Source organism: Cebus imitator, unplaced genomic scaffold, assembly GCF_001604975.1.
Source record: "Cebus imitator isolate Cc_AM_T3 unplaced genomic scaffold, Cebus_imitator-1.0 Scaffold480, whole genome shotgun sequence".
In the NCBI taxonomy this organism is placed as follows: domain Eukaryota; kingdom Metazoa; phylum Chordata; class Mammalia; order Primates; family Cebidae; genus Cebus; species Cebus imitator.
The window spans coordinates 282,306-306,013 of record NW_016107795.1 but is presented as its reverse complement, the minus strand read 5'-3'; positions in this window follow the sequence as shown (position 1 = coordinate 306,013).

Below are 23,708 nucleotides of genomic sequence, written 5' to 3'. Positions count from 1 at the left end.
CAGGCAATCTGGCTCAGCAGGTAGCACCCCCACAAAACAAGCAATCTGAAAGGCTCTGGATTGAGAGTTTCGCAGCAAGCACAGCTGGACCTAGGACGGTCCAGCTCAGTGCGGGGAAGGGCAACCACCACTACGGACAGTCCGCCACTACCAAGGCACTTCACACAGCAGCTAGGCAGAGCCTGTGGCAGCTCAGCAATGCCTCTGCTGGCAGATTGTGACTAGACTACTCCCTGCTGGGCAGGGCATCTATGAAAAAAGGCAGCAGCATGACAGGAACTTATAAATAAAGTTGACCTTCCTAGGACAGAGCACCTGGGAAAAGAGGTGGTTATGAGTTCTGCTGCAGCAGACTTAACAGTATCTGCTCAGCATCTCTGCATGGAACAATGGAGCTCCCAGCACAGCACTTGAGCTCCTATAATGGAGAGACTGTCTCCTTAAGCAGCTCCCTGACCCCCATATGCCCAAAGAGACACCTCATAAAGGAGAGCTCAGGCCAACGTCTGGCAGGGATGAAGGTAGCAGAAGAGGAAACCAGCAGCAACCCTTACGATCCCCAGGCAAGCAAGATCTGGAGTGGACCTCCAGCAGTCCTGCAGCAGAGGGGCCTGACTGTTAGAAGGAAAACTAAGAAACAGAAAGAAATAACTTCATCATCAACAAAAAAAAATGTCCACTCAGAGACCCCATCGAAAATCACCAACTACAAAGACTACAGGTAGATAAAGCCACTAAGATGGGAAGAAACCAGCACAGAAATGATGAAAACATCAAAAACCAGAACACCTCTCCTCCAACGGATCACAACTCCTCACCAGCTAGGGATCAAAGCTGGATGGAGAATGAGTCTGAAGAATTGACAGAAACAGGCTTTAGAAGGTGGGTAATAACAAACTTCTCAGAGCTAAAAGAACATGTGCTAACCCAGTGCAAAGAAACTAAGAACCTAGAAAAAAGATTAGATAAGATGCTAACTAGAATAAACAGCTTAGAGAAGAATATAAATGACTAAGTGGAGGTTTTGTTTTGTTTCTGGTAAGTAGGAACACATTCTTAATGTTTTGTCAGAAGTATTCCTGGGCGATAGAAACTAGGGAAACCAACAGCTTCCTGTATCTTCCATGGAAGGTGGAAGGTAGCACCATGAGAAGATGGTATTATAGCTGAAGCATTTCCTTCCAGTGGGACATTTGGTCTCCTTGGCCTCTGTATAGTTGCAGAAGACAGCGAAGCATATTCAGGTCTTTCTGTAGCTCGCTGTTATCAAGTTCCCATAAAGAAGACTCAGAGCCACCTGTGAGGGGCTACTCTGTTTTAGAGGCTGTACTGAAGGAGTTGGGAAGTGGTAGCACAGTGGTTTATACAAGTCTGAAGAAAACCTTCAGAAACCAGTTGGAGGGACTTGATAATCAGGAATGTGAACAAAGATTTACATATGAAGATATTAATGAAGATGCTTTTTTTAAGAGCACATACTTAGGCACCACATAAAAGCTCGGTGAATAGGGAATATATTGCTGATTAGGATGTGAGTTAGTACTTTTTTTAAAATCAATTTTTCAAAATGTGGCAAGTAAGCTGGTAATTACACTTTGAGAAAGCTATTCTGAAAAAATATTCTGAAATGTATGTAAAGAATCTTTACCATTATGTCCATCACATTATTATTTGTAATGGCAAAGGCTAGGAACATCTTATACATGTCAGAAGTATTCCTGGGCAATAGAAACTAGAGAAACCAACAGCTTTCCTCTATCTTCTATATAAAAACAAATCCATTATTTATATATATATATAATATTTATGAAAATATTTTAATACCATTGGGAAATGCTCTGTATAAAACAAATTTGTTCTGTAGAAAACAAATCCATAAAAATAAAAGTAATGTTTATGAAAATATTTTAATACCATTGGGAAATGCTCACCACTTAATGGCAAATGAGAAAATCAAAATATAAAACTGTTTTAGTTGAGTCCTCTGGGAAACAAACAATTGGGCAGGATAATGCCTGTGACAGATAAAGGAGGTGATAAAATAGGAGAACAGGCTTCACAAGACAATGCGGGTCTGACAACTGTAGGAGAGAGGGAAGAAAGAGGATGAGGTAAGAGGAGACCCTGGCTTTAGTTCAACCCCAAGAAAATCTCAGCCAACAGGAGGTCTGGCACAGAGAGTGCTGAATATGGTGCATTGGGAAGAAAGGGCCAGGCCCTAATACCCAGGGCTCTGCTCAGTCATGTGCTAGAGCTTCTCATGAGAACGCAGAAATGCCAGAGAACAGGGCAAGCCAGGCTCCTCAAATTCTACAGCAGATTTTAAAGAGCCTGTTGGCTGAAGACTGTTAGCTAACTCACTCCTCACTGCTGATCAGCACATTCTTCCTGAATGGGAGATCTTATTGGTGACCCTTCACGCTGCTGCAAAAACTACTCAGTGTGACCCTGGCTTTGAGAAAGAAAAAGATAAATGAGAGAAAGAAAATAAGTAAAAATAAAGTTAATGTTTATTATCTCTGTTTAATCTGTGTGAATATGAATTCTGAAAAAGTCATTTATGTATTTTACAAATTTATTTCTTTTCTTTTCTTTACAAGTCTCGTTCTGTTGCCCAGGCTGGAGTGCAGTGGCACAGTCATAGCTCACTGCAGCCTTGACCTCCTGGGCTCAAGCGACCCTCCGCCCCCCGAGTAACTGGAACTACAAGCACATGCCACCGCATCCTGTTAATTTTTATTTTTATTTTATTTTGTTTTTTGAGACAGAGTCTCTCTGTCATCTAGGCTGGAGTATAGTGGCATGATCTCAGCTCACTGCAACCTCCACCTCCTGGGTTCAAGCAATTCTCAGGCTTCAGTCTCCAAGTAGATTGGATTACAAGTGTCTGCCACCACACCTAGCTAATTTTTACATTTCTAGTAAAGATGGGGTTGCACTATGCTAGTTAGACTGGTCTTGAACTCGTGACCTCAAGTGAGTCACCCTCCTCAGCCTCGGAGATTGCTAGGATTACAGGTGTGAGCCACTGTGCCCAGTCTACTAATTTTTACATTTTTTGTAGAGACTGGGGTCTACCTATGTTGCCCAGGATGGTCTCAAACTCCTCAAGATCCTCCTGTCTCAGCCTCCCAAACCCCTAGGATTACATGTATGAGCCACCACACCTGGCTATTATTTTACAAATTTCTACAATAATCATGTATTATTTTTACAATAAGAAAATTGACAAAAAGGAACTCACATGAAAATGAATGTCAAAAGGAATAAAATACATTCCCACTCCCATCTGAAATTAAATATTCATTTTTAAAAGCTTGTGTAGATTCCTGTGTCACAGAGATACCCAGTTACTTGTGCTGTTGGAAGAGGAATACACAATTCTTCAGTAATTTGCAAAGAAATCTGTTTTTGGTAAATGTTTCCCTGTGAACTCATGAGGATTTTTCAGCACTGTTTTCAGAATGAACTCTAAAGTTAATATTTCAAAACAAAATTGGGGGCTGGCACGATGACTCATGCCTGTAATCCCAGCACTTTGGGAGGCCGAGGTGGGTGGATCACGAGGTCAGGAGATTGAGACCATCTTGGTCAACATAGTGAAACCCTGTCTCTATTAAAAAAACAAAAATTAGCTGGGAGTGGTGGTGCACACCTGTAGTCTCAGCTACTCAGGAGGCTGAGGCAGGAGAATGCTTGAACCTGGGAGGCGGAGGTTGCGGTGAACAGAAATCATGTCACTGCACTCCAGCCTAGAGACAGAGCGAGACTCCAACTCAAAATAAATAAGTAAATAAATAAAGTAAAATAAAACCAAAATTAAAAAATATAAAGTTAACATTTATTACAACCTAATAGCAAGTCCTAAGTTTCTTTCACCTCGCCTAATTAGTGAAAGAACAACATGTTAAAATCTTCTTGTACTTGTCTGCAAAATCACTTTGAAAATGTTTATTTCTTTCTATCTTAAAAGTAAATATAGAATTTGGAAAACATAAATAGAAGAGAAAATTTTCCTAAGGCTTCAATGCCTACAACAAGGATTATCTCTGTTTCCGGTATTATTTTCTGTAAATTATAGATATAATTTTAGATTTTCTTTTTGCATTTAACACAAGACTGTTTCATTTATATATATTTTTTGAGACAGTCTTGCTCTGTCCCTCAGGCTAGACTGCAACGGCACGACCTTGGCTCACAGAAGCCTATCCTCTGCCTCCCGGATTTGAGCAAGTCTCTTGCCTCAGTTTCCTAAGTAGCTGGGACTACAGGCACATTTTTGTATTTTAGTAGAGACAGGGTTTCACCATATTGGTCAGGCTGGTCTCGAACTCCTTACCTCGTGATCTGCCCACCTCGGCCTCCCAAAGTGCTTGGATTACAGGCGTGAGACACCATATCTGGCCTGTTTCATATGAATTTAATAGCTACATAATATTTCATGATATATAGACCATGGTTTAGTCTCTCATTCCTCTGTTTCTGGACATTTATTTTCCAATTTTTGTCTACTAAGATATATAAGTTTGTTTTATTCTTAGGCAGATATTATACTAGCCAAACATTAAAAAGAAATTAAAGTAAGGTACAGTTTGGAAGGATATTGCATTTTTTAAAGTTTGTGAAAAATTGAAGGCTATGTAAATGACTGTAACACTTAAAAACAGAAATTCTTCTACATTTGCAACTCTGCCTGCACAAACTGTGAGTGCAACACAGGTGTTGCCAGTTTTAAAGGTTTTAAAATAATTACATCAATAACCAAGGAATAATATTCCAACAGCTGCTTTATTTATGAAGGTGTTAAGTTCTGAAAGAATGTTTCAAAATTCTTCTTATGCTAAAGTCAGTTTATAGGTATTTTACTATATTGAAATGAGTTAATCCTTCAAACCATTAAAAATTTGCCATATTTGTCTCTTTCTTACTAATATATATTCTACGAAGCATTTTTTTTAAACAAACCATGATCTTCTCCACTGACAGTTGGCTGGGGCCATAACATCCTCCTTCATTATCTTTGTCAGGATAATGTGGAGCTGCCAGGACAGCATGGGTTATGTTCCACAGTACTGCTCTCTTTGATATGGCTTAGAAGTCAACAGTTCCTAGCCTATGAGCCATCAGTGACTTGCTAGAAAAGCTTCAGCAGCCATACATTCAACCTTTATTTAACCTTTAAGTTTCCTAACTTGTTATTTTCTATTCCTAGTCTTTTCTTGAATTAATATTAACAAGCATTCAATACTGATGTATATTCTTTAACCACAATCTGAAGATCTTCCACTTTTGTCTGTAACATTTCCTGTTTTTAACTACTGTGGATAGCATATAAACAGTCCTTTTAGCCTATTAATAGTCTCTCACTGTACAGTGATCTATGGTTCTGAAATATCTCAAAACTAAGCCAAACAGCCAATAAAACAATCCGACCAAAGGCAGAAGTGGCCCCTCACAGTCTCATATGCCACATTTTAATGGTGAGCAGAGCTGATCTACTTTTGCATTGTATTTCTCTTTTGTATATATAAAGCATATATAAGTTTACAGGTTGAAAGTTCCTGAGTAGAGATGTTTCTGTAATAAAAAATAATTATATAGATATCTCTATTTGTACATTTGCTAGATTCTATTTATATGATGTAACTGGCTTATGCTGAAATCTTTTTTATTCCAGATCTCTGCTACTCAACCATAAATGTTCTTGCCAATATTAACATCAATCTTTGTATTAAGACTAATGATTTATTTTAAAAGGTCAATGTAACAGAGGAGGTGTCACCCACTAATCTATTAGCACCTTTAACTACATCGGTATGCATTCATAAATCAGATTAATGGAGAAAGGTACCCACCAGGAGAGGGATTTTAATGTGACGAGAATGGAGGAAAAATGGAAAGTTATTGAAGATGATAATCCTGGCTAAGAAGAGTGTGAACAGTGAGAATTGAGGGGACAGAAGGAAGTCTTTAAAGGCCAGGGAGGGAAGCAATAGATAAAGAAAGGGATGTTGCGCAGAGATATGGAAGACATCAATATGTAGCCTTTGGCCTTTTACCGGTTTTTCCAAATATGAGAAAATTCTGTAACTCGTGCAATGAAGTTTATAAAGTGAGCTAGCTATATCATTCTTATCTGTCTATATTTCATATTTTCTCCTCCTGGTAATAATGCTGCTTTCCCAAAGAACAGCAAAAGAAGCAGGGACTAGCTTTGTGTTTAGTTGCTTGCTTTTTAAGTCAATGTTCAAAATATATTGGTTAAAAAGGAAAATGTTCATATGGTAAACTAAATTCAATAATACATCATTCGACAAGTCAGGAGAGGAGTAAGGTAATTCAGTACCACAGGTGGTCTAATAACATCATCATTTTGTTATAAAATAGATGAAAAAGAATACCTGGCAGAGGGCACTGTCTATGTGAAGTGTGCACGTTCTTCCCAGGTCTGTGTGGGTATTCTCTAGGTATTCCAGTTTCCTCAGACATACCAAACTTGAGTGTGTTAGGTGAATTGGGTGTCTACATTGTCCCAATCTGAGTGTGTATGAGTGTGTGTGTGTGTGTGTGTATGAGTGTGCCCTGCATGGAATGACCAGGGTGGGTTCCTGCCTCAACCAAGTGCTGCTGAGAGAGGCTCTGGCCACCCGCTACCCTGAATTGGAATAAGTAGATTGGAAAATGAATGAATACAAAGTACTGTCAAATAAAAATTTGTAAAGTAGGCAACGATTGTATAAATGCATGGCAATAAGCATTGTGGTAAGGAAGTAGAAGCACTCAGAGGGCCGGCCATATTGGTGATTGCTTTTGAACTGTGTGGTGGTAGGAGATACTCTGGACAATTTTCTCTTTGCAAATAGGTAAGCTTAATTTAACTCCCAACTCCCAACCACTACAACTGCTGTCACTCACTGATTCACCACAAATTTAGTAAATAATTATCCTCCTCACATTTATTAATCTTTCTTTTAAATGTATGTATAGCTCACATTTATTTCAATATTTAATATTAGAAGTGTTTTGTTTCTTATTTAAAAGTATGGTGATGTTTTTATGACCAGAAATATGCCATAGGAACTTAACTCTTGCTTCATCAATTAGCCAATAGTAATATTGGTTTCATTATAAATCATTTTGCCTAAAGTCACAGTTTTCAATAACTCATCAATCACATTGAGGATTTACTGTATATAGCATGCTATAAACTTGACCAGCATAAACTACTAATAAGAATATTAACACTTTAATGGGGAGAAGGTTAATTCACTTAATTTTCTGAAGTTATATTTACATAACCACAACTTTGTTAAATGAGCACACATTTGCTCTGTCAATACCCAGTGAAAGTCCAGAAACATACACGAAGTCAAAAAAAGCCATGTATATCAATTGTGTTGCCGTGGTAGCAAGAAAGAGCCACAGGGCATTTTTGGTAAGACAGAGTTAGAGGGGGCTCATCACAGAGTTTGGGTCTGTGCTGGATGATTTTGGGGAAGATTAAGGAAATCAAGCTTTGTTCTGGATTGAGCACTGTCAGAAAGCATGGGCAGTTGAAAACTTAGGTACTTAAAAAATTTGTATTTAAGCGGCATTAGGAAAGATTAGGGACTCAGCTGTCATCAATAAAACCCTCTGCCCAAAGGCACAAGGACCCCTCACAATCTCATGTGCCACCTTTTAATGGCGAGCAGAGCTGATCTGCTTTTGCAGTGTACTTCTTTATTGTATCTATGAAGTGCATATAAGTTTACAAGTTGATAGTTCCTGAGTAGTGATGCTTCTATAATAGAAAATAAGGTACATTTACCAGATGCTAGTTATATGATGTAACTGGCTTATGCTGAAATCTTTTTTATTCCAGATCTCTGCTACTAAACCATAAATGTTCTTCTCAATATTGACATCAATCTTTGGATTAAGATAAACGATTCCTTTCAAAAGGAAAAGAAACAGCCATTCATGTTAGCTGGGAGAGGATGGTATTTGGTTATTTTAGTGATTGTGTTGAATCCTTGTCTCTGTGCTTGCAATTATTGGGCAGTGGTTTTGTTTTTCATTTCTACCGTGGTGGTGAAGTGGCCTTGTCTGGCCTTTCTTGGTATTCTGTGGGTATAGGTTTTATTCAGTGGGGAATACCATGGCCTAGCTGTCAGTGTTAAGGGCTATTTTATTTTGTTATTTCTTTCTCAGATCATTTATTCCCACATTCAACAAATATAAGTTTCAGGATGCACCTGGCATTATGTGACATTCAAGGACTAGACTGGAAAACAAGACAGCCAGGTACAGCTCAGCTAGCAATAAAATGATCAAGGGTATGACTTTGTACTTCAATTGCCCAGGTTTAACTCCTGGCTTTATCACTTACTATCTCCTTGCATAAGTTATTAAATAACACTAATTCTCAGTTACCCATGTATATATGGAAATAATAATATTAGCTCCCTCAGGAAATTGTTACGGATATTAAATAAGTGTTAATAATAATCATCATCATCATCAGGGATGACAGCTATTGGATAAGAAATCATAAAGCCATTAAATGTTACAAAAGAGAAACCACAAACTGATATGGTAGTATATATCAGAGGGACCTAAACAACTCTGAAGGAATCAGGGAAATGTTCCCCAAAAAGAATGTTTAAAGCCCTGAGTACATGCTGGGTGTGTATCTCGACTGTAATCCCAGCACTTTAGGAGTCCAAGGCAGTTGGATCACTAGGTTAGGAGTTTGAGATCAGCCTAGCCAAAACGGTGAAACCCTGTCTCTACTAAAAATACAAAAATTAGCTGGGTGTGGTGGTGCATGCCTGTTGTCCCAGCTACTCAAAAGGCTGAGACAGGAGCATTGCTTGAACCTGGGAAGCGGAGGTTGCAGCGAGCCAATATCACATCACTGTACTCCAACCTGGAGGACAAGAGCAAAACTCCTCAACAAAACAAAACAAAAAACCCGAGTATATTTTAGATTTTAGTTAAGTGGAAGAAGTGACTAGAGGAGTTTTCTACCCAGAGACAAGAGGGAATGTGAGCAAACACATTGAGATGGAAAAACACAGGTCACATTTGAAGTCCTGGAGAAAATCCTGTAAAATGAATCTAGATTGAAAAGAGCAGATATTGGGAGATTAGACTGGTGAAGTGAGCAGAGCCAGATTAAGCAGAACCTTAAGGTCATATTAGGGATTTTGAACTATGTCCAAAAAAGAGTAGCAAGACACCAACAACAGCATCCTCCCTTACCCCACATCCCTTTCCAGGAGCCACTGCTCTGTAGCCATACTAAGTGCCTTGATTTTCAACTCTTTATTCCCCTCTCTGGTTCCCAGACATGCTCCTGAAGAGGATAAAAGCGTTTGTATTGTTAGTTCTGTTGACTAGCAAGGCCCTGATTTGTGCTCAGTGCTGGTGGAGACGAAAAGGAAAAAAAAGAAAGGGAACACTATAGGCAAGTTAGCTTTGCAAAGTTTCAAATAATAGAATATATGCCACATGTTTCTTTTATCCCTTTATCCATGTATGTTTGACATTACATTTTATATTTGGATTTAAGAGTCTAGTATTCCATGGATTTTCTTTTATCTGATGCCTGTAGATTTTTAATTTTTTCGATGCCATTAATGCATTCAGCTTCCAAGTAATCTAATTGATGTAAGATTATTAGTGTGCAGGTGAATAGTCTAATCTATAGATGTAGATCTTTTCAAATTACATATTTACATCTATAAAAATCAACTCACACAAAAAATGTTAAAAGCATAAAATTATTTATAAATAGTTCTTGTTTTTTACTCTTTAAAATTGGTGTAATTATCTCCCCTAACTTCAAGGATTGTGATGAGAATTACATGGAATAACATCTAATGGATATTCACTACATGTGTGTATCACCTTCCCTTCTGCCAGTAGGACTGTTCTTAGGAGAAGCCAAGGCTAACTGGATGGAGTTAACCCATTTAATCTGTATCTTTCATCTTCCTCAGTTTGATTTAGAATTTGTCACCCGTAGGGTACCAATGGAGTTGATATTTCTGGCTACAATTAGAGTATATGCAAGAAAGTTAAAAGCACCAATAAATGCAAAGCTGTTTTGGATTCCATTTCTCTTTGAACTGTGTTCAAAACAGAGCAACAACACAACAGTGCATTCCCCAGTGAAAATCTTTGCGGTTACGAGTTCACAATAACTTGTCAGACTTTGCCTAGGTGGAGCTGAGCTGAAAAAAAATCTAGCAAAATAGACTGCCCCAGGCTACCATTCCTGTGATTTATTTGGATGAAAACACAAAATTATCTGAATGCATAAGGAAATTATTAGATTAAGTGATCTAAATAAGATGAATTCAATGTCTGGAGAGAAGATGAGTAATTTTTTTTTTCAAAAGTGCCAGAATTCCTGCTGACATCACTTAGAATCATTAGTCTTCCTGTAATTATTCCACCTTCTCTTCAACCTTGTGTTCATGCCTCCATTTGTCTACATTTTTGTCTTACTTGGACAAACATCACATAAAGTCTTTCAAAGTTTTAAAACCAGCATTCTATTACTTAGATTTTTGAAATTCAAGTTGGTAATTTTGCCTTTAAATGGGAGGTATCATAATTTTTGAATAAAATTCAATTTTGCAGTATTTTACTTTTATAAACAGCTGATAAAATGCATCAGAATGATCCAATTTATGTCAGTAGTTCCGAGAAATGAATACTTCAAGAAATTTCCAAGCGGTATCATGAATTGTACAACAGAAGTATTCACAAACAAACCAGAATTGAAATAGCACAATGTCTTGTTTTACCTATGTGACATGTACATGAGGTAAATAAATTTTCTTTCCATATGGTGGTTTGTATAGGTGGGGACATGGTTTTGAAATGATCACACATACTTGCATGCTATTCATGCCTGGGCCTTTTCCACTGAAGAGGAATGACTAAGAGTGACCACAACAGCTCATGAGGCCAAGAATTCCAGGAAAGTCTTCTTGCCTGCCCAGGTGTAATCTGTCATTGGTTCAGGGATAGAAAGCCTTTCTGATCATCTTCATAATCACCTACAACTAGGAAACATTAGTTTAACACAGTAGTTTCTGAAATTGGATATTACTTATCCCAAGATGATCAGAAAAACAATAGCCAGTGACAAAAACACATGACTGATTTTGCCCTATATGCTTCACAAATATAATTTTATATAATCCCTTAACGCTGTGGGTATCAGTCTGGGCTACACATTACTATTAAATTTAGACTTAAAAAAAAGTTTATGCCCAGGCCCTAACCCAGACAAATTAATTAAAATTTCTTAGAGTGAGAAATTTGGTGTTTGAAATCTCCTCATGATGTTTATATGCAGGCATGGCTGGGAACAATGGCTTCAACCAACGGAATCACTTAGTGAACTTTATAAAGTAGAAATACTTGGGTCCCACCCTCAAGGATTCAGACCGAATGGTGTGGCATGTGGCCTGAACATGAAGAGTTTTTAAAACTCCACAGATGATTCTGATAAGCAGCAAGGCCAAGATGATGACCTTATAGATTTTCTGTCTCCTCTGTTCACAGATCTGTGGAAGTCTAGGGAGAAGAAGTTTCTTAAAGCAGTGGCTCCAACGTGGGGTCCCTTGGGAAACAACAGAGCTATTTATAACTACAATAGTTCTTCATATTTATTTCATATTCACTATATTTCATAGTGTTTTCCAAGGCATCAGATCATATTGAATAATCAGTAATGAAATTTTTTTTATTATTATTTTCTCAGAAACAGGGTCTTGCTTTGACCTAGGCTAGCGTGCAGTGGCACCATCATAGCTCACTGCAGCCTGGAACTCCTGGGTTCAAGCTGTCCTTCTACCTCAGCCTCCTGAGTAGCTGGGAGTATAGGCACAAACCACTAAGACTGGCTAATTTTTTTTTCTTTTCTTGTTTTTAGAGACAACGTCTCAGTGTGTTGTTCAGGCTGGCCTCAAATTCCTGTGTTTAATGTTCCGTCCGCCTCAGCCTCCCAAAGCACTGGGATTACAGGCATAAACCACAGCACCCAGCCTGGAAATATTTTTTAAATAATCAAAAAAATTACAAAACTGATACTTCTCTAGTGTTGCCTATCATCTTCTTTTATCTACTAGAGTTTAACTCATACGTAACTTGTCTAATAAACTACAAGTTCTTTAAGGTTAATTTCTATATAATATTACCTTTGTATTCTGTGCAAGTGTACCATAAATGTTTTAATCTAATAAATGTTCAGTCAGTTTCTTTTGAATAAAAGATTGAATAATTCTGTTTGCTTCAGTGAATATTATTAGGCATCTCCTCTGGGCTACCTCTGCCGCAGGCCCTCTAAATACAGCGGACTTTAAAGCTCCCAGCCCCTGTTTCTAAGGAGCTCACATTACAGGAAATGTATGAAATACTGAGATATCAACTTCCAGGACGACTCCTTGCCTCACATCTGTACTGACATGCCATAGCAGAGCTCTTAGACTGACATGAGCCAAAAAAACACAGGAGACATATGCCTTTCCCTTGGCTAACAGACAATCAAGAATCAGCCTGTCTTAGATTGTTGCAATCTTTCTATCATTTTAAATCAACAGCTTCCTATTACTTTGAGCTTCCTCACACAAGAGACTTAAGTACCACAACCAAAGGAATGTATTAGCAATGCTTAGAACAAAAACCTGAAGTCTTAGCAGATGATGCAAATGCCTCAGGATGTCATGTAATCTATATTCAATCTCACCATAGGAAAAAAATGGAGAGTCTTTTATTTCTACTGGTGATTTATACCTGCAGTATTTCAGATGAAGATATGTGCCAGGGATTTGTCTCAGCACGCATGAGTTTAAAAACCAATTAAAATAAAACTGTATGTGTGCATGTGTAACGATCACCCATCAACAACTCTAATAAGGGTGGCTTTCCCTTAGGTTAGGTAAAATTTAAGAAGTGGCTAAGGAAACCCTCAAAAGGTTTGCTGTTAATTCAAGCTCTTGTACTCTTCCAACCTGCTCCAGTGTCAGAGCTCATTTAGCATCCTTTCAAGCAAAGATCAAATGAGTGCTGCTCTCCCTTTGCAAGAAAAACAGGGCACCATCAGAGAGACTGATGGAAACTATAACCTGATTTGAAAAGTAGCCTCATTGGCCCTTATGATTTCAAAACTGCCCTTGGGAAGGTAGGGAAGAGGTGAAGAAAAATCATACATTCCCCTAACCTTGCTCCTCAAGTCACATCCTGATTCACTGGCACCTTGTCTGTGGGGTAGACCAGGTAAGGCTTGGCAAAAAATAAATTTGCTTATAGCTACTAAATTCTACTTTAGATTTCACAGTTTAATTTCATGGATTTTGTGATCCAAACATCTTTAGTTTCATGGGCAGGTAGAATGGGAAAATGGCAGTGATACTGTTAAAAAAAAAAAAAAAAACTCTGGGCTTTACATGAAACCAAGGTAATATTCAGTGTAAACGCCCCATTAAAGAATTAATTTTATGCTGGTATGTAGGGTGGGAGTGGGAGGGAGACTTATTTTGAGTTTTGAGTCCAAATATAAAAGTGATTTATATGGATAAAAAATGTTAGTCTACTTTTAAGTTCAACTTCAATAGAGTTATTTATCATAATAGCCATAATTATTTTTAAAAGCACCTTGAAAAAATTTCAATGTGATCATTTAACCAAATTACTAAGGTAGCAATCTCAGAGTCTACTCTAAAGTTAGTGGGGTTTTTTGGTTAATATTTCTTACTATGTTTCTACAAATGTTCATCTTAACTTTATTGTGTTTCATAAACAATAGACATTATCCAATACCTTATTACCCTTTTGAAATGAGGTAATAAAAAGAGCTAATTACTGGGGATGAAAAAAAATAAACCTTACATATTTGAACAGCTGACCCTATATTAGGTGTCAGTTTCTTTTTCTAAAGCAAAACAGAATGATAATCCAGTATGTATTTTTAAAGATTGTAAACTAATAAACAGTATATAATCATCTTGGCATGAAGATTGTGTAGAGGAGAATTTGGTAACGACTAAATAGTTAAGATGAATATATCAGCTGATACTTGATGTAAATGCAAGATAAATTTTATTGAAAGCACATGTCTGCATTGCAAATATTAACATTTGAAGGAAGAAATAGTTACATCAGTTTTATATTACCCAGCATTTTATTAACCAGAATTCTCTATTGATTGGCACTTCTGAAAATTTCCAGTGCAAGGGAAGTTATTAATCATTATTACAACCCTGGGATACTGAAACATTGCAAAACATATTTTAAAGCTAAGCTAAGCATATTGTATACTCTAGTACTACTTGAAAATGAACAATACTTATGTAATTCATGTTTAGCATATCTTAATTAACCATAACACTATTCCCTAAGAATTCCAGCTATAAGACTTCTTATAAAATATATCTGTTTGAAGAATTTCTCCTTACTTAATATGAGTAAAAAAATTTTTTTGTCACTGAGGCCAATTAGAAAAGTAAATTACATGGAAGAAAAATTATTAAGTATTTGTCTCACACTCCAAGTGTCAATAAATTTGACACCATTGGTTTCACTTGTCCATCAATTTCCAGGTATTAGACAGTTTCTCATTAAGGTTAGTTCTTTTGGCTTTGTCTGTGACTTTGCATTTGGAGAATAATATTTTATGGCCCCATTATGGAGTTGAAGCACAGATGTGTGATGGTGGAAGTCCTTACAAATTTTAAGAGTTGTAAGACCTCACTTACTAAAGACATTAAAATGCCAGTTTCTCAAAGTTTAGTCCTTGGGCCACTTGCATCAATAATCACCTGGGGTGTTTCCTGTGCTTGTGAATTCCTGGGCTCCACTCTAGAACGAATGAGTCAAAATCTCGTCACAGGAATGGGCATTTTTATTAAGTGTCTCAGTTGATACTTAACTCAGGCTAAAGACTAAAAATATTTGCTGTTTGCCTTACAATGACCTTTTTCATAATTTTTAATATGAAAGTGCTGTGAAAACTACAAGTGCTAAAATATTTAGACTCTTTCTGCCTAACATGATTGTCTTTGATGGGGCTATGTCAATAATATGCCTTAAGAAGCCTCTAAGAAACTTTTCCAAAGTTACATGATGATGATGGCGATGGTGGTGATCGTAATACTGCTGACGATCGTGATGATGACAGTGGTAGTTGTGATGATGATTATAATGCCGGTAGTGGTAGCGACAATGAGGGGCATAAGAATGGTGATGATGGTGATCATGATGATATTATTCCACTGTGAATGCTGTTGAAGTTTCCAGAAAGCTAAATGATTTTTTACATGGTCATTAATTCTGTTATTCTCTTCTTACTGTTAATAGTAATTCTTATGCATTATCTTGTTATTTGCTTTAATCCTTTAAAACCTTTCTGAGATAATTTCTATATCCTATCTGTCGATGAGACTCACTGCTAACAATGGGAACCAGGACTTGTGTCTAGCTCTGTTGACTCCAAAACGTATGCCTTAACCTCTACGCTGTACTGTCTCTTCAATGTTAGAGCCTCTATTAAGTGTTTCCTCTGTGAAGCCTTGAACACTTTTATTTATATTTGGGGATGCCCTGATTTCATATTCATTAAAACATAGTTCTTCTCTGTCCCTGAATCTTTACAAAATTTAATGGAAGTAAGATAAATCAACTACTTCAATAAATACTGCAATAGAAAATTCAATGTAGTAATTCATATAGGGTATTTTCTTTGTAGGTTCTGGGTTTGGGTCCTTACAAGACAAATTAGTGCCTTAGTTATTTTCTCAATACTATGTCAAAAATTTTATATGAGTACAGTGATAACTGTATATATATATATATATATATATATTATATATATACAATTGTGTGTGTGTGTATATTATACACACACACACACACACACAAAGGTTTGCCTAATATGTAAAATTTTTATTTGGCAGCTATCAGGTATGCTAAATGCCAGACTTAAACATGCCTCTGCATGTACCACTCTGTTTGCTCTTTCTGATCTCCTTATGGCATTCAGGCTGATAAAGAAGTTTCCCAAATCAATGAAAATGCCAGATCAGCTATAGAATTAATAACATTATTTGCTGTGAATCAAAGTTCATTTGATCACGACTGGCATTCCGGATATTGACCTGAGTCCTCCTAAATTGTCCTCATCTATTTCAAAGTAAACATCAGTTGACATTTTAAAATCTCGATTAACAGGAAATCAGTTGACTCTGTTGAAGTAAGTGAAAGGCAAAAATTCTTTTTGTGTGAAAGTCCACTGGGACTTTAAAGACATGCACAAATGAAGTATGAGTCACCCATGCAAAAGAGTTTATTATGTATCACTATGATTTTAACTTTAATCACAAATTTTTTTGTTAGGCAACTGTACTTATTTAAAAATCATTGTAGAATGTTAATATTCTATGTACCTTTATGTTTATTTTAGACACCTAATTATGGCTATTCTTTATTCAATTAGGACAATATGCTAAGACAGGAAATCAGAAAATTTATGGCTAGCAGCCTTATCTATTTTGCTATACAATCCGCAAGAAAAACTGGGGATAGCATTTTAAAAGTTTAGAATAAATTGGCAAATTCCCAACATTTTTCATTCCCATTAAAAGTGGTAATTGGCCCATTTGGCAGGCCATAAATGTTGCTTAGAAGTGAAGAGCGTGAATGGTCATTCAGTTTTTTTTTTTCCTGACTTACTAGATAAATGTGTGCTAAGATGAGCATTTAGACTTTAATGTATAATTGAAACCTCCTGTGTGTCTCATTAAACACCAGACTGTCATTTAGGTTTGGACTGAAGATTCTTTATATCACGCTCCAGAAGTTACTGAAGCTGCTGGCTTTTAAGCCATACTGTTCATGACTTACACAGAATACGAGTTTGATAAAGGCTGCATTAATTGAATTCATGAAAATGAATTCCATGAGAGCATCCATGATTTGGTCATTCGCTCATCTGTTAAATAATTGTGCTGAGTTTCTACTATGTTTTGGGTACTGTAGTGGGTACTAGGCATCTGTTGTGAACAAAACAGATAAACAACAACCTTTAAAAGCCATAGCAGTGAGAATCAGCTGCATATCAGTCCTGTTTCTGCCTCTGAGACTTGTGAAGACCAAATATTAAAGAAATAAAAACATATGTAAATATAGGACTACAAATTCTTACATGTGCAATGCAAAGTGTAATTAAAGAGGCTCATGGGTTTATACTGGGGTGTGCAGAAGTAAGTTTCAGCAGGCTTGAAAGGTGCCTAAATGTTAACCAGATGAAGAGGGGGAGAAATGTACTTCAGGCAGACAAGGTGTCTTGGGCAGTGATCCAAAAATATGAAATAATTTAGTCTCCCCATGAAACTTAGAGATGGTAATTGTTGCCTAAGTATGGAGACAGAAGTAGCAAAGAAGTAAGATTGGAGCTGAGTGACTTGATTTATTTTCAAACAATATTTTAGATGGTATAAACCAAGGAGTGTGATGACACCCTAGTTTAGACAAGCAGTCAGAGGCGAAATCATGCAGGAGCTTTTGGGTATAATGAAGTAATTGTTTCCTCTTACAGAAGGTACTAATTGCAGGAGTAACAGAATCCCATTTAAAATATAATGGATCACTCTGGAGGCTATAGGTGTATGATGATAAAATCAACCTTTTAGTTTTATTTCCAAGCACTTTTGGTCTGCTTCAAAAGAAGCAGTGTCAAAAGGACACTGAGTATTAATATGAACAAAACTCAATTTATATTTTTATTTACCTGTTTCATGTGGGTTCATGAGATTTATTTGCTGTATATGGCACATGTCTTACAGAGTATTTCTGTTTGTTTAAGGGCTTAAACACTAAATAAGGAATCCCAGTAAAGAATTTTAAGATTCCTGGAATAGCAAGTATTAAATATATACCAATAATTTTTAAAGCTGGGAATATATTAAGTTGGTGCAAATATAATAGCGGTTTTTGCCATTTTTGCCATTGAAAGTAATGGCAAAAATGGCAATTACGTTTGTACCAACCTAATAAATATGATAAATAAGCTGTGATAAAAGACCTGGGCAAACATCAGGTGAGTATGCTAGATGCCTGAGGTGCAGAAGGTTCACAGAAGCGATGGTCTTCCCATTTGTGACCACTGAAAAATTCAAATACCTCACACAGCTGGTAGAGAGAGACCTGTGGGATACTTTAAAGCAGCTAATTAGGATTGCATTTTAGAACTGTTTCAAAGCACTTCTTTTGCCACAATTAAATGCTATCAACTTTTTTTGCATTTCTTCTCTTCAAGAAGTGACCTCTCCCTTCCTTCCAACCATTTCTAAATAGAACTAAATGCTGACAATTTATGATGCTCTCCTATTAAAGTGATTCTTTTACTTTCATCACCTCCTTAACTTTGATGTGCCAGACTCTCTCTTCCAGCCAAATCAGTTTCTGGAGTGATTTGGCTGCTTGGGGAACACAGTCACTCTTTGAGGACACTAAGGACTGTTCATGTCCCCCAAGAGCCTAGTGTGTGTACATATGCGTGGGAGTGAGGGGGTTCAAAGGATCCACAGCTTCCTTTATTCCCTCTTCCCCAAACCCTCACTACACACCCTCTAATGCTAGTTGACTCATTCATTCTGTATGACCCATCATCTCCTCTGGAACCTGTCCATGTTTTCCCCGCCTTCCCATTTCCTCTGCCTGGAGCTCTAACTCTAAGACAGAGAAATGCTTTCCTAAAGAGATGAGTGATATCACATCCTTTTATAAACTGTTTATCTTATCCCTAGCCCATGCTACACCCAGCAAGTTTAATTCCCTTTGTGCAAGAGATCTCCTTAACATTTGTCCCTGAATCAAATTTGTTTTAAATGCATGATGGCATCTTGCTACTGAAAACAGTTCTCTGAAAAAATGCTTTAAAATATGGAAAGCAAAGTAAGGAGTTCTTTCTGTCTACCCACCATCATGTATAAATAAAGAATTTTTATCTGTGCTGTCTGCCAAAATGAATACAACTATATGAGACAATGTCACTTGGCTATTTCAAGTCATACAAGTCCCTCTTTTGGCATGGAACAACTACTGGATGTAGCTATTGGAAACATAAAGATCATTTTCTGATATTATCTATTTCTATGGGGCACAATTGTCTTTTAAAAATTAGAAAACTATAACTTCTTACATTTGTTGCCAAAATTAAAAAAAAAAAAAAAAATTGAAAACAGCTAAATACAATGAAAAAATAAAGTCACCCTTAATATAATCACCCAGGGATGAGCAAGACTACCTTTGGGGACCACTCAGTTCACATTTTCCAAAATGAGTTTCCATGTTCTCATACTGGGACAGGGCTAGAGATGGGGGTAGGGATAAAAGAAAGACAATCAGAGCCAATGGCATCAAAGCGTTCTCCAGTGGGTGTATTAAATGAACATCATTTCCTTGTCCATGCAGGATGTCACAACAGGCTCTGTAAAGAGAAAGAAAAGAGGGTGGTAGTGGGGAGTAAAAGCAGAGGAAGCTATGTGAACAAAACTCCTCTATCCCTTCATCCCCTATACACTTCCTGAAATGATAAGAAAAGTCAAAGAATAAAATTTAATAGTGCATACTATATTAAGTAATTCACCAAGTCTCTTCTGAGACACATGAACCTGGCTCTCCTTGTGGATTTGAAGTGTCCATAGATTGTTAACCTGGATATGGAAAGGATTTTAGTCCATTCTTTTCAGTTGCGAGAGTGTGGCCAGGTATATTTGTAATTTTATCTTCTTCATAGTTCAAATAATATCATATGGTTATCAGCACCACCATATGCACACTCTAAAGCAGCAGTCCCTAATCTTTTTGGCACCAGGGACTAGTCTCATGGAAGACAATTTTTCCACAGACCAGGGAGTGGGGGATGGTTTCAGAATGATTCAAGTGCATTATGTTTATTATGAACTTTATGTCTATTATAATTGCATTAATGAAATAATTCATTATATGTTCTATAATGAATTATAATGTGGAATGACTAAGAGCCCTGAGTTTGTTTTCCTGAAACTAAATGGGCCCATCTGGGGGTAATGGGAGACAATGACAGATCATCAGGCATTTGATTCTCATGAGGAGCGCACAACCTAGATCCCTCAAATGTGCAGTTCTCAATAGGGTTTGCACTCCTGTGGGACTCTAATGCTGCTGCTAATCTGACAGGTGGCAGAGCTCAGGTGGTAATGCAAGCAATGGGGAGTGCCTGTAAATACAGGTTAAGTTTCTTCCACTTGCCAGACATTCACCTCCTGCTGAACAGCCCAATTCATGACAGGCCACCAACCTGGTATTGCTCCCTGGCTTGGAGGTTGGGGGCCCTGCTCTAAATGACCCCTAAGGCAGTATAACATGCCCTAAAACAACCCCAGGCTCAGGGGCATTGCACTTGCCATTCCTTCTGCCTGGAATATCGTCCCCATAAATTTTCGCATGGCTGTCTCTTCATCTTTCATCCACGCTCAAAGAAAACTTTCTTGATACTTTTAACGTATGACAGCCATCATCACCTCAATCCTCTGTAACTCATTTTTTTAACTGTTGTACACCATTTAGAATTGCTATCTTAATTTATAAATTGTTGACGGTTTCCATTTCTAATAAGAATAACAGACTTGTCTGTCTAGTTTAAAGCTAGTTTTCGTCTATAAATGCACCTGGCACATAGTAGATGCTGAATAAATATTTATTGAAGTAATGAATGAATGAAGCAAGCACATGATGCAAATTATGCTGATAAAATAAGTTTATTGGGCTGCCGTGGTTGCTCACATCTGTAATTACAGCACTTTGGGAGGCTAAGGAGGGTAGATCACCTGATGTCAGGATTCGAGACCAGCCTGGCCAAGATGGTGAAACCCCGTCTCTACTAAAAATACAAAAATTAGCCAAGTGTGGTGGCACACACCTGCAGTCCCTAGCTATTCAGGAGGCTAAGGCAGGAGAATCGCTTGGACCCGGGAGGCGGAGGTTGCAGTGAGCTGAGATGGCCCATTGCACTCCAGGTGGGAAACAAGAGCAAGACTAAAGCAATGTCTAAAGCTTAGATGTTCAGCTATCTAATCACTTGACAGCTCAGGCAAACAAAAGCAGAAGATTCTGGTATAATATAACATTGGCCTTTCTAGGAACCAAAACCCAGAGGACATCTAGGTCTTAAGGATTCTCTTTCATCTGCTTACTCATTTCTCTTTCTTAGCTGCTCTTAATTTATGCAGGTAAAAACACTTGCACATTGTGGTGTACCTGATAAACATAAAACGTTTTTATTTCTATTATCAAGAATCATTTTACATTCTCCTTACTTCTTTGTTTAAAATGAGGAAAACAATGGTTACATGAGGGAGAACTAGTAGACATAAACTAAAAGTGCAGCGCATAAAAGCAATCCACCTTCCCTGAGTGTCTCCCATGGATGGAGTGCAATCACTGTCCTCAAAACAACCCTACAATAATATTCCTTTTCATTCCCAGTTTTCTACTGAGGACACTGAGATTAAGTTGTTGTTGTTGTTGTTTTTGAGCTGGAGTCTTGCTCTGTTGCCAGGCTGGAGTGCAGTGGCACGATCTCAGCTCACTGTAACCTTTGCCTTGAGGGTTCAAGCCATTTCTCTGCCTCAGCCTCCCAAGTAGCTGGGATTACAGACACCTGCCACTATGCCCAGCGATTTTTGTGTATGTGTATTTTTAATAGAGATGCGGTTTCACTATCTTGGCAAGGCTGGTCTTGAACTCTTGAGCTCGTGATCCGCCCGCCTCAGCCTCCCAAAGTGCTAGGATTACAGGCGTGAGCCACAGAGCCCAGCGGAGATTAAAAGAGCTTTTAATAGTCTGTCCAAGATCACAAAACTAAAAATTGAATCTGGTTCTGATTCCAAAACTAATGCTTTCTGCTCTAACATGATGCTCCAGAAGGGCAGTGCCGTGTGAAAAGGAGAGCTGATTCTATTATCACTTTCCGCATTCCCTACTTCACATTTCATGTAGCATTTTAACCTGATGGCTCCTAGCAACAGTAGAATTCCTTGAAAGATAGAGGAAAATGTAGATCGTTTAGTCCTCTGCCTCCTCATAAACATGCTTATTTCCCCGGGATCTCATTTCCTCTGTGATTTGGACTTATTTTACTATTATCACTACGAAGAAGAAGAAGGAAAAGGAGGAGAAGGAAAAGAGGAAAAAGAAGAGGAGGAGAAGGGGAAGAAAGATGGCAAGAAAAAGAGAAAGAAAAGAAAGGAAGAAAAGGAGTATACTAAGGGGGAGGAGGAGAAAGAAGAGAAAGAGGGAAGAAGGTGGGAAGGAAGGAAGGAAAGAAGGACAAAAGAAAGAAACACACATTAAGGTTCTTGGCACAAGGATCTGTCATGTGTGTATGTGTGTGTCTGTGTCCTTTTTGGCCTAATTTACAGACATCTCTCCTATTTCAGAAAATGAAGCTAAACAGAGAACCACCTTTCCTCTATTTGCACCTTGTACCAAAATGTTTGGCTCAACTTCAATCTAGATTTTAGGTTTTCCTCTTACCACAGAAATTATTCTCCTTCCACAGAATTAATAGCCTCTGATTTGCTATTTCTGGCCTTTGGTGAACAACCTTTAACAGTGGCTATTAGATTTTTTTTTTTTTTTGGCTATTACTATAACTTTTATAGGAAATACGTCATTAAGTGAGGCAGGGGAGAAGTTGGGGTAGAGGATGTGGAGGACATAAAAAGAGAAAAGGTGATGAAACTTAGTTTTAAATACAAAAGTGGAAAGGAGATAGAGTGATCCTATTCACCCTAACTCAGCACTCAAAAAAGAAGAGGCTGAGCAGTGTTGATTATTGCTTAAATTGAACAGGGCCATCTGGTGTAACTGTGGCCATTTTGTGTGTGTGTGGGATTGAAGCTTCAACTCCCAGTGTTAACAGACTCATTCTTGGCTCCCACATCCACTGTTCATAACAGGCCCACCCATGTTCCAGGTTCTAGGACCAGTTGTGTTTCTAGCAGACTTGAGGGAATTTAAAGTGTCATTTAAAGTGATTTAACATAAGCTATGTTTGTTGCTTGTCCTTCCCTGAATAGCGCCTTCCCCAGCACTCCCTGATTCTGGTAACTATATGCTTATATATTTCCAGTAATTAGGTACTTATCTTGTTCATTCTACTGAGATCCTGAATTTCTGCCTTTCCTGAATCCCCAAATGGAGTCTTACCTTTGGACCTCCACCCTCACTTTGAAAAGTTTTGACATAGACAATACATCCATGTAACCATTACCCAAAACCAGATATAAAATATTTTTAGCACTTTAGAAAGTTTTCCATCCCTTTTGCAATCAGTTTCTTTTCCCTCCTGCCCCTAGAGCATCCATTTTCTGATTTCTGTCACTCACTTTGCACATTCTTGGACTTCGTATAATTCAAAAAGTATTTACACTTTTGTGTCTGGCTGATTTCACTTAATATCATACTTCTGAGATTCAGCCATGTCATTACATGTTATCATTCTTTCTTGCTGAGTAGTACTACACTATACAAATATGCCATATTTGTTTATTTATTCTTCTGTTTACAGACATTTGAGTTGTTTTCAGTTTGGTGCAATTGTGAATAAGACTGTTATGAATAGCCATGTACATGTTCTTTGATAATACATATAAGTGGAATTGCTA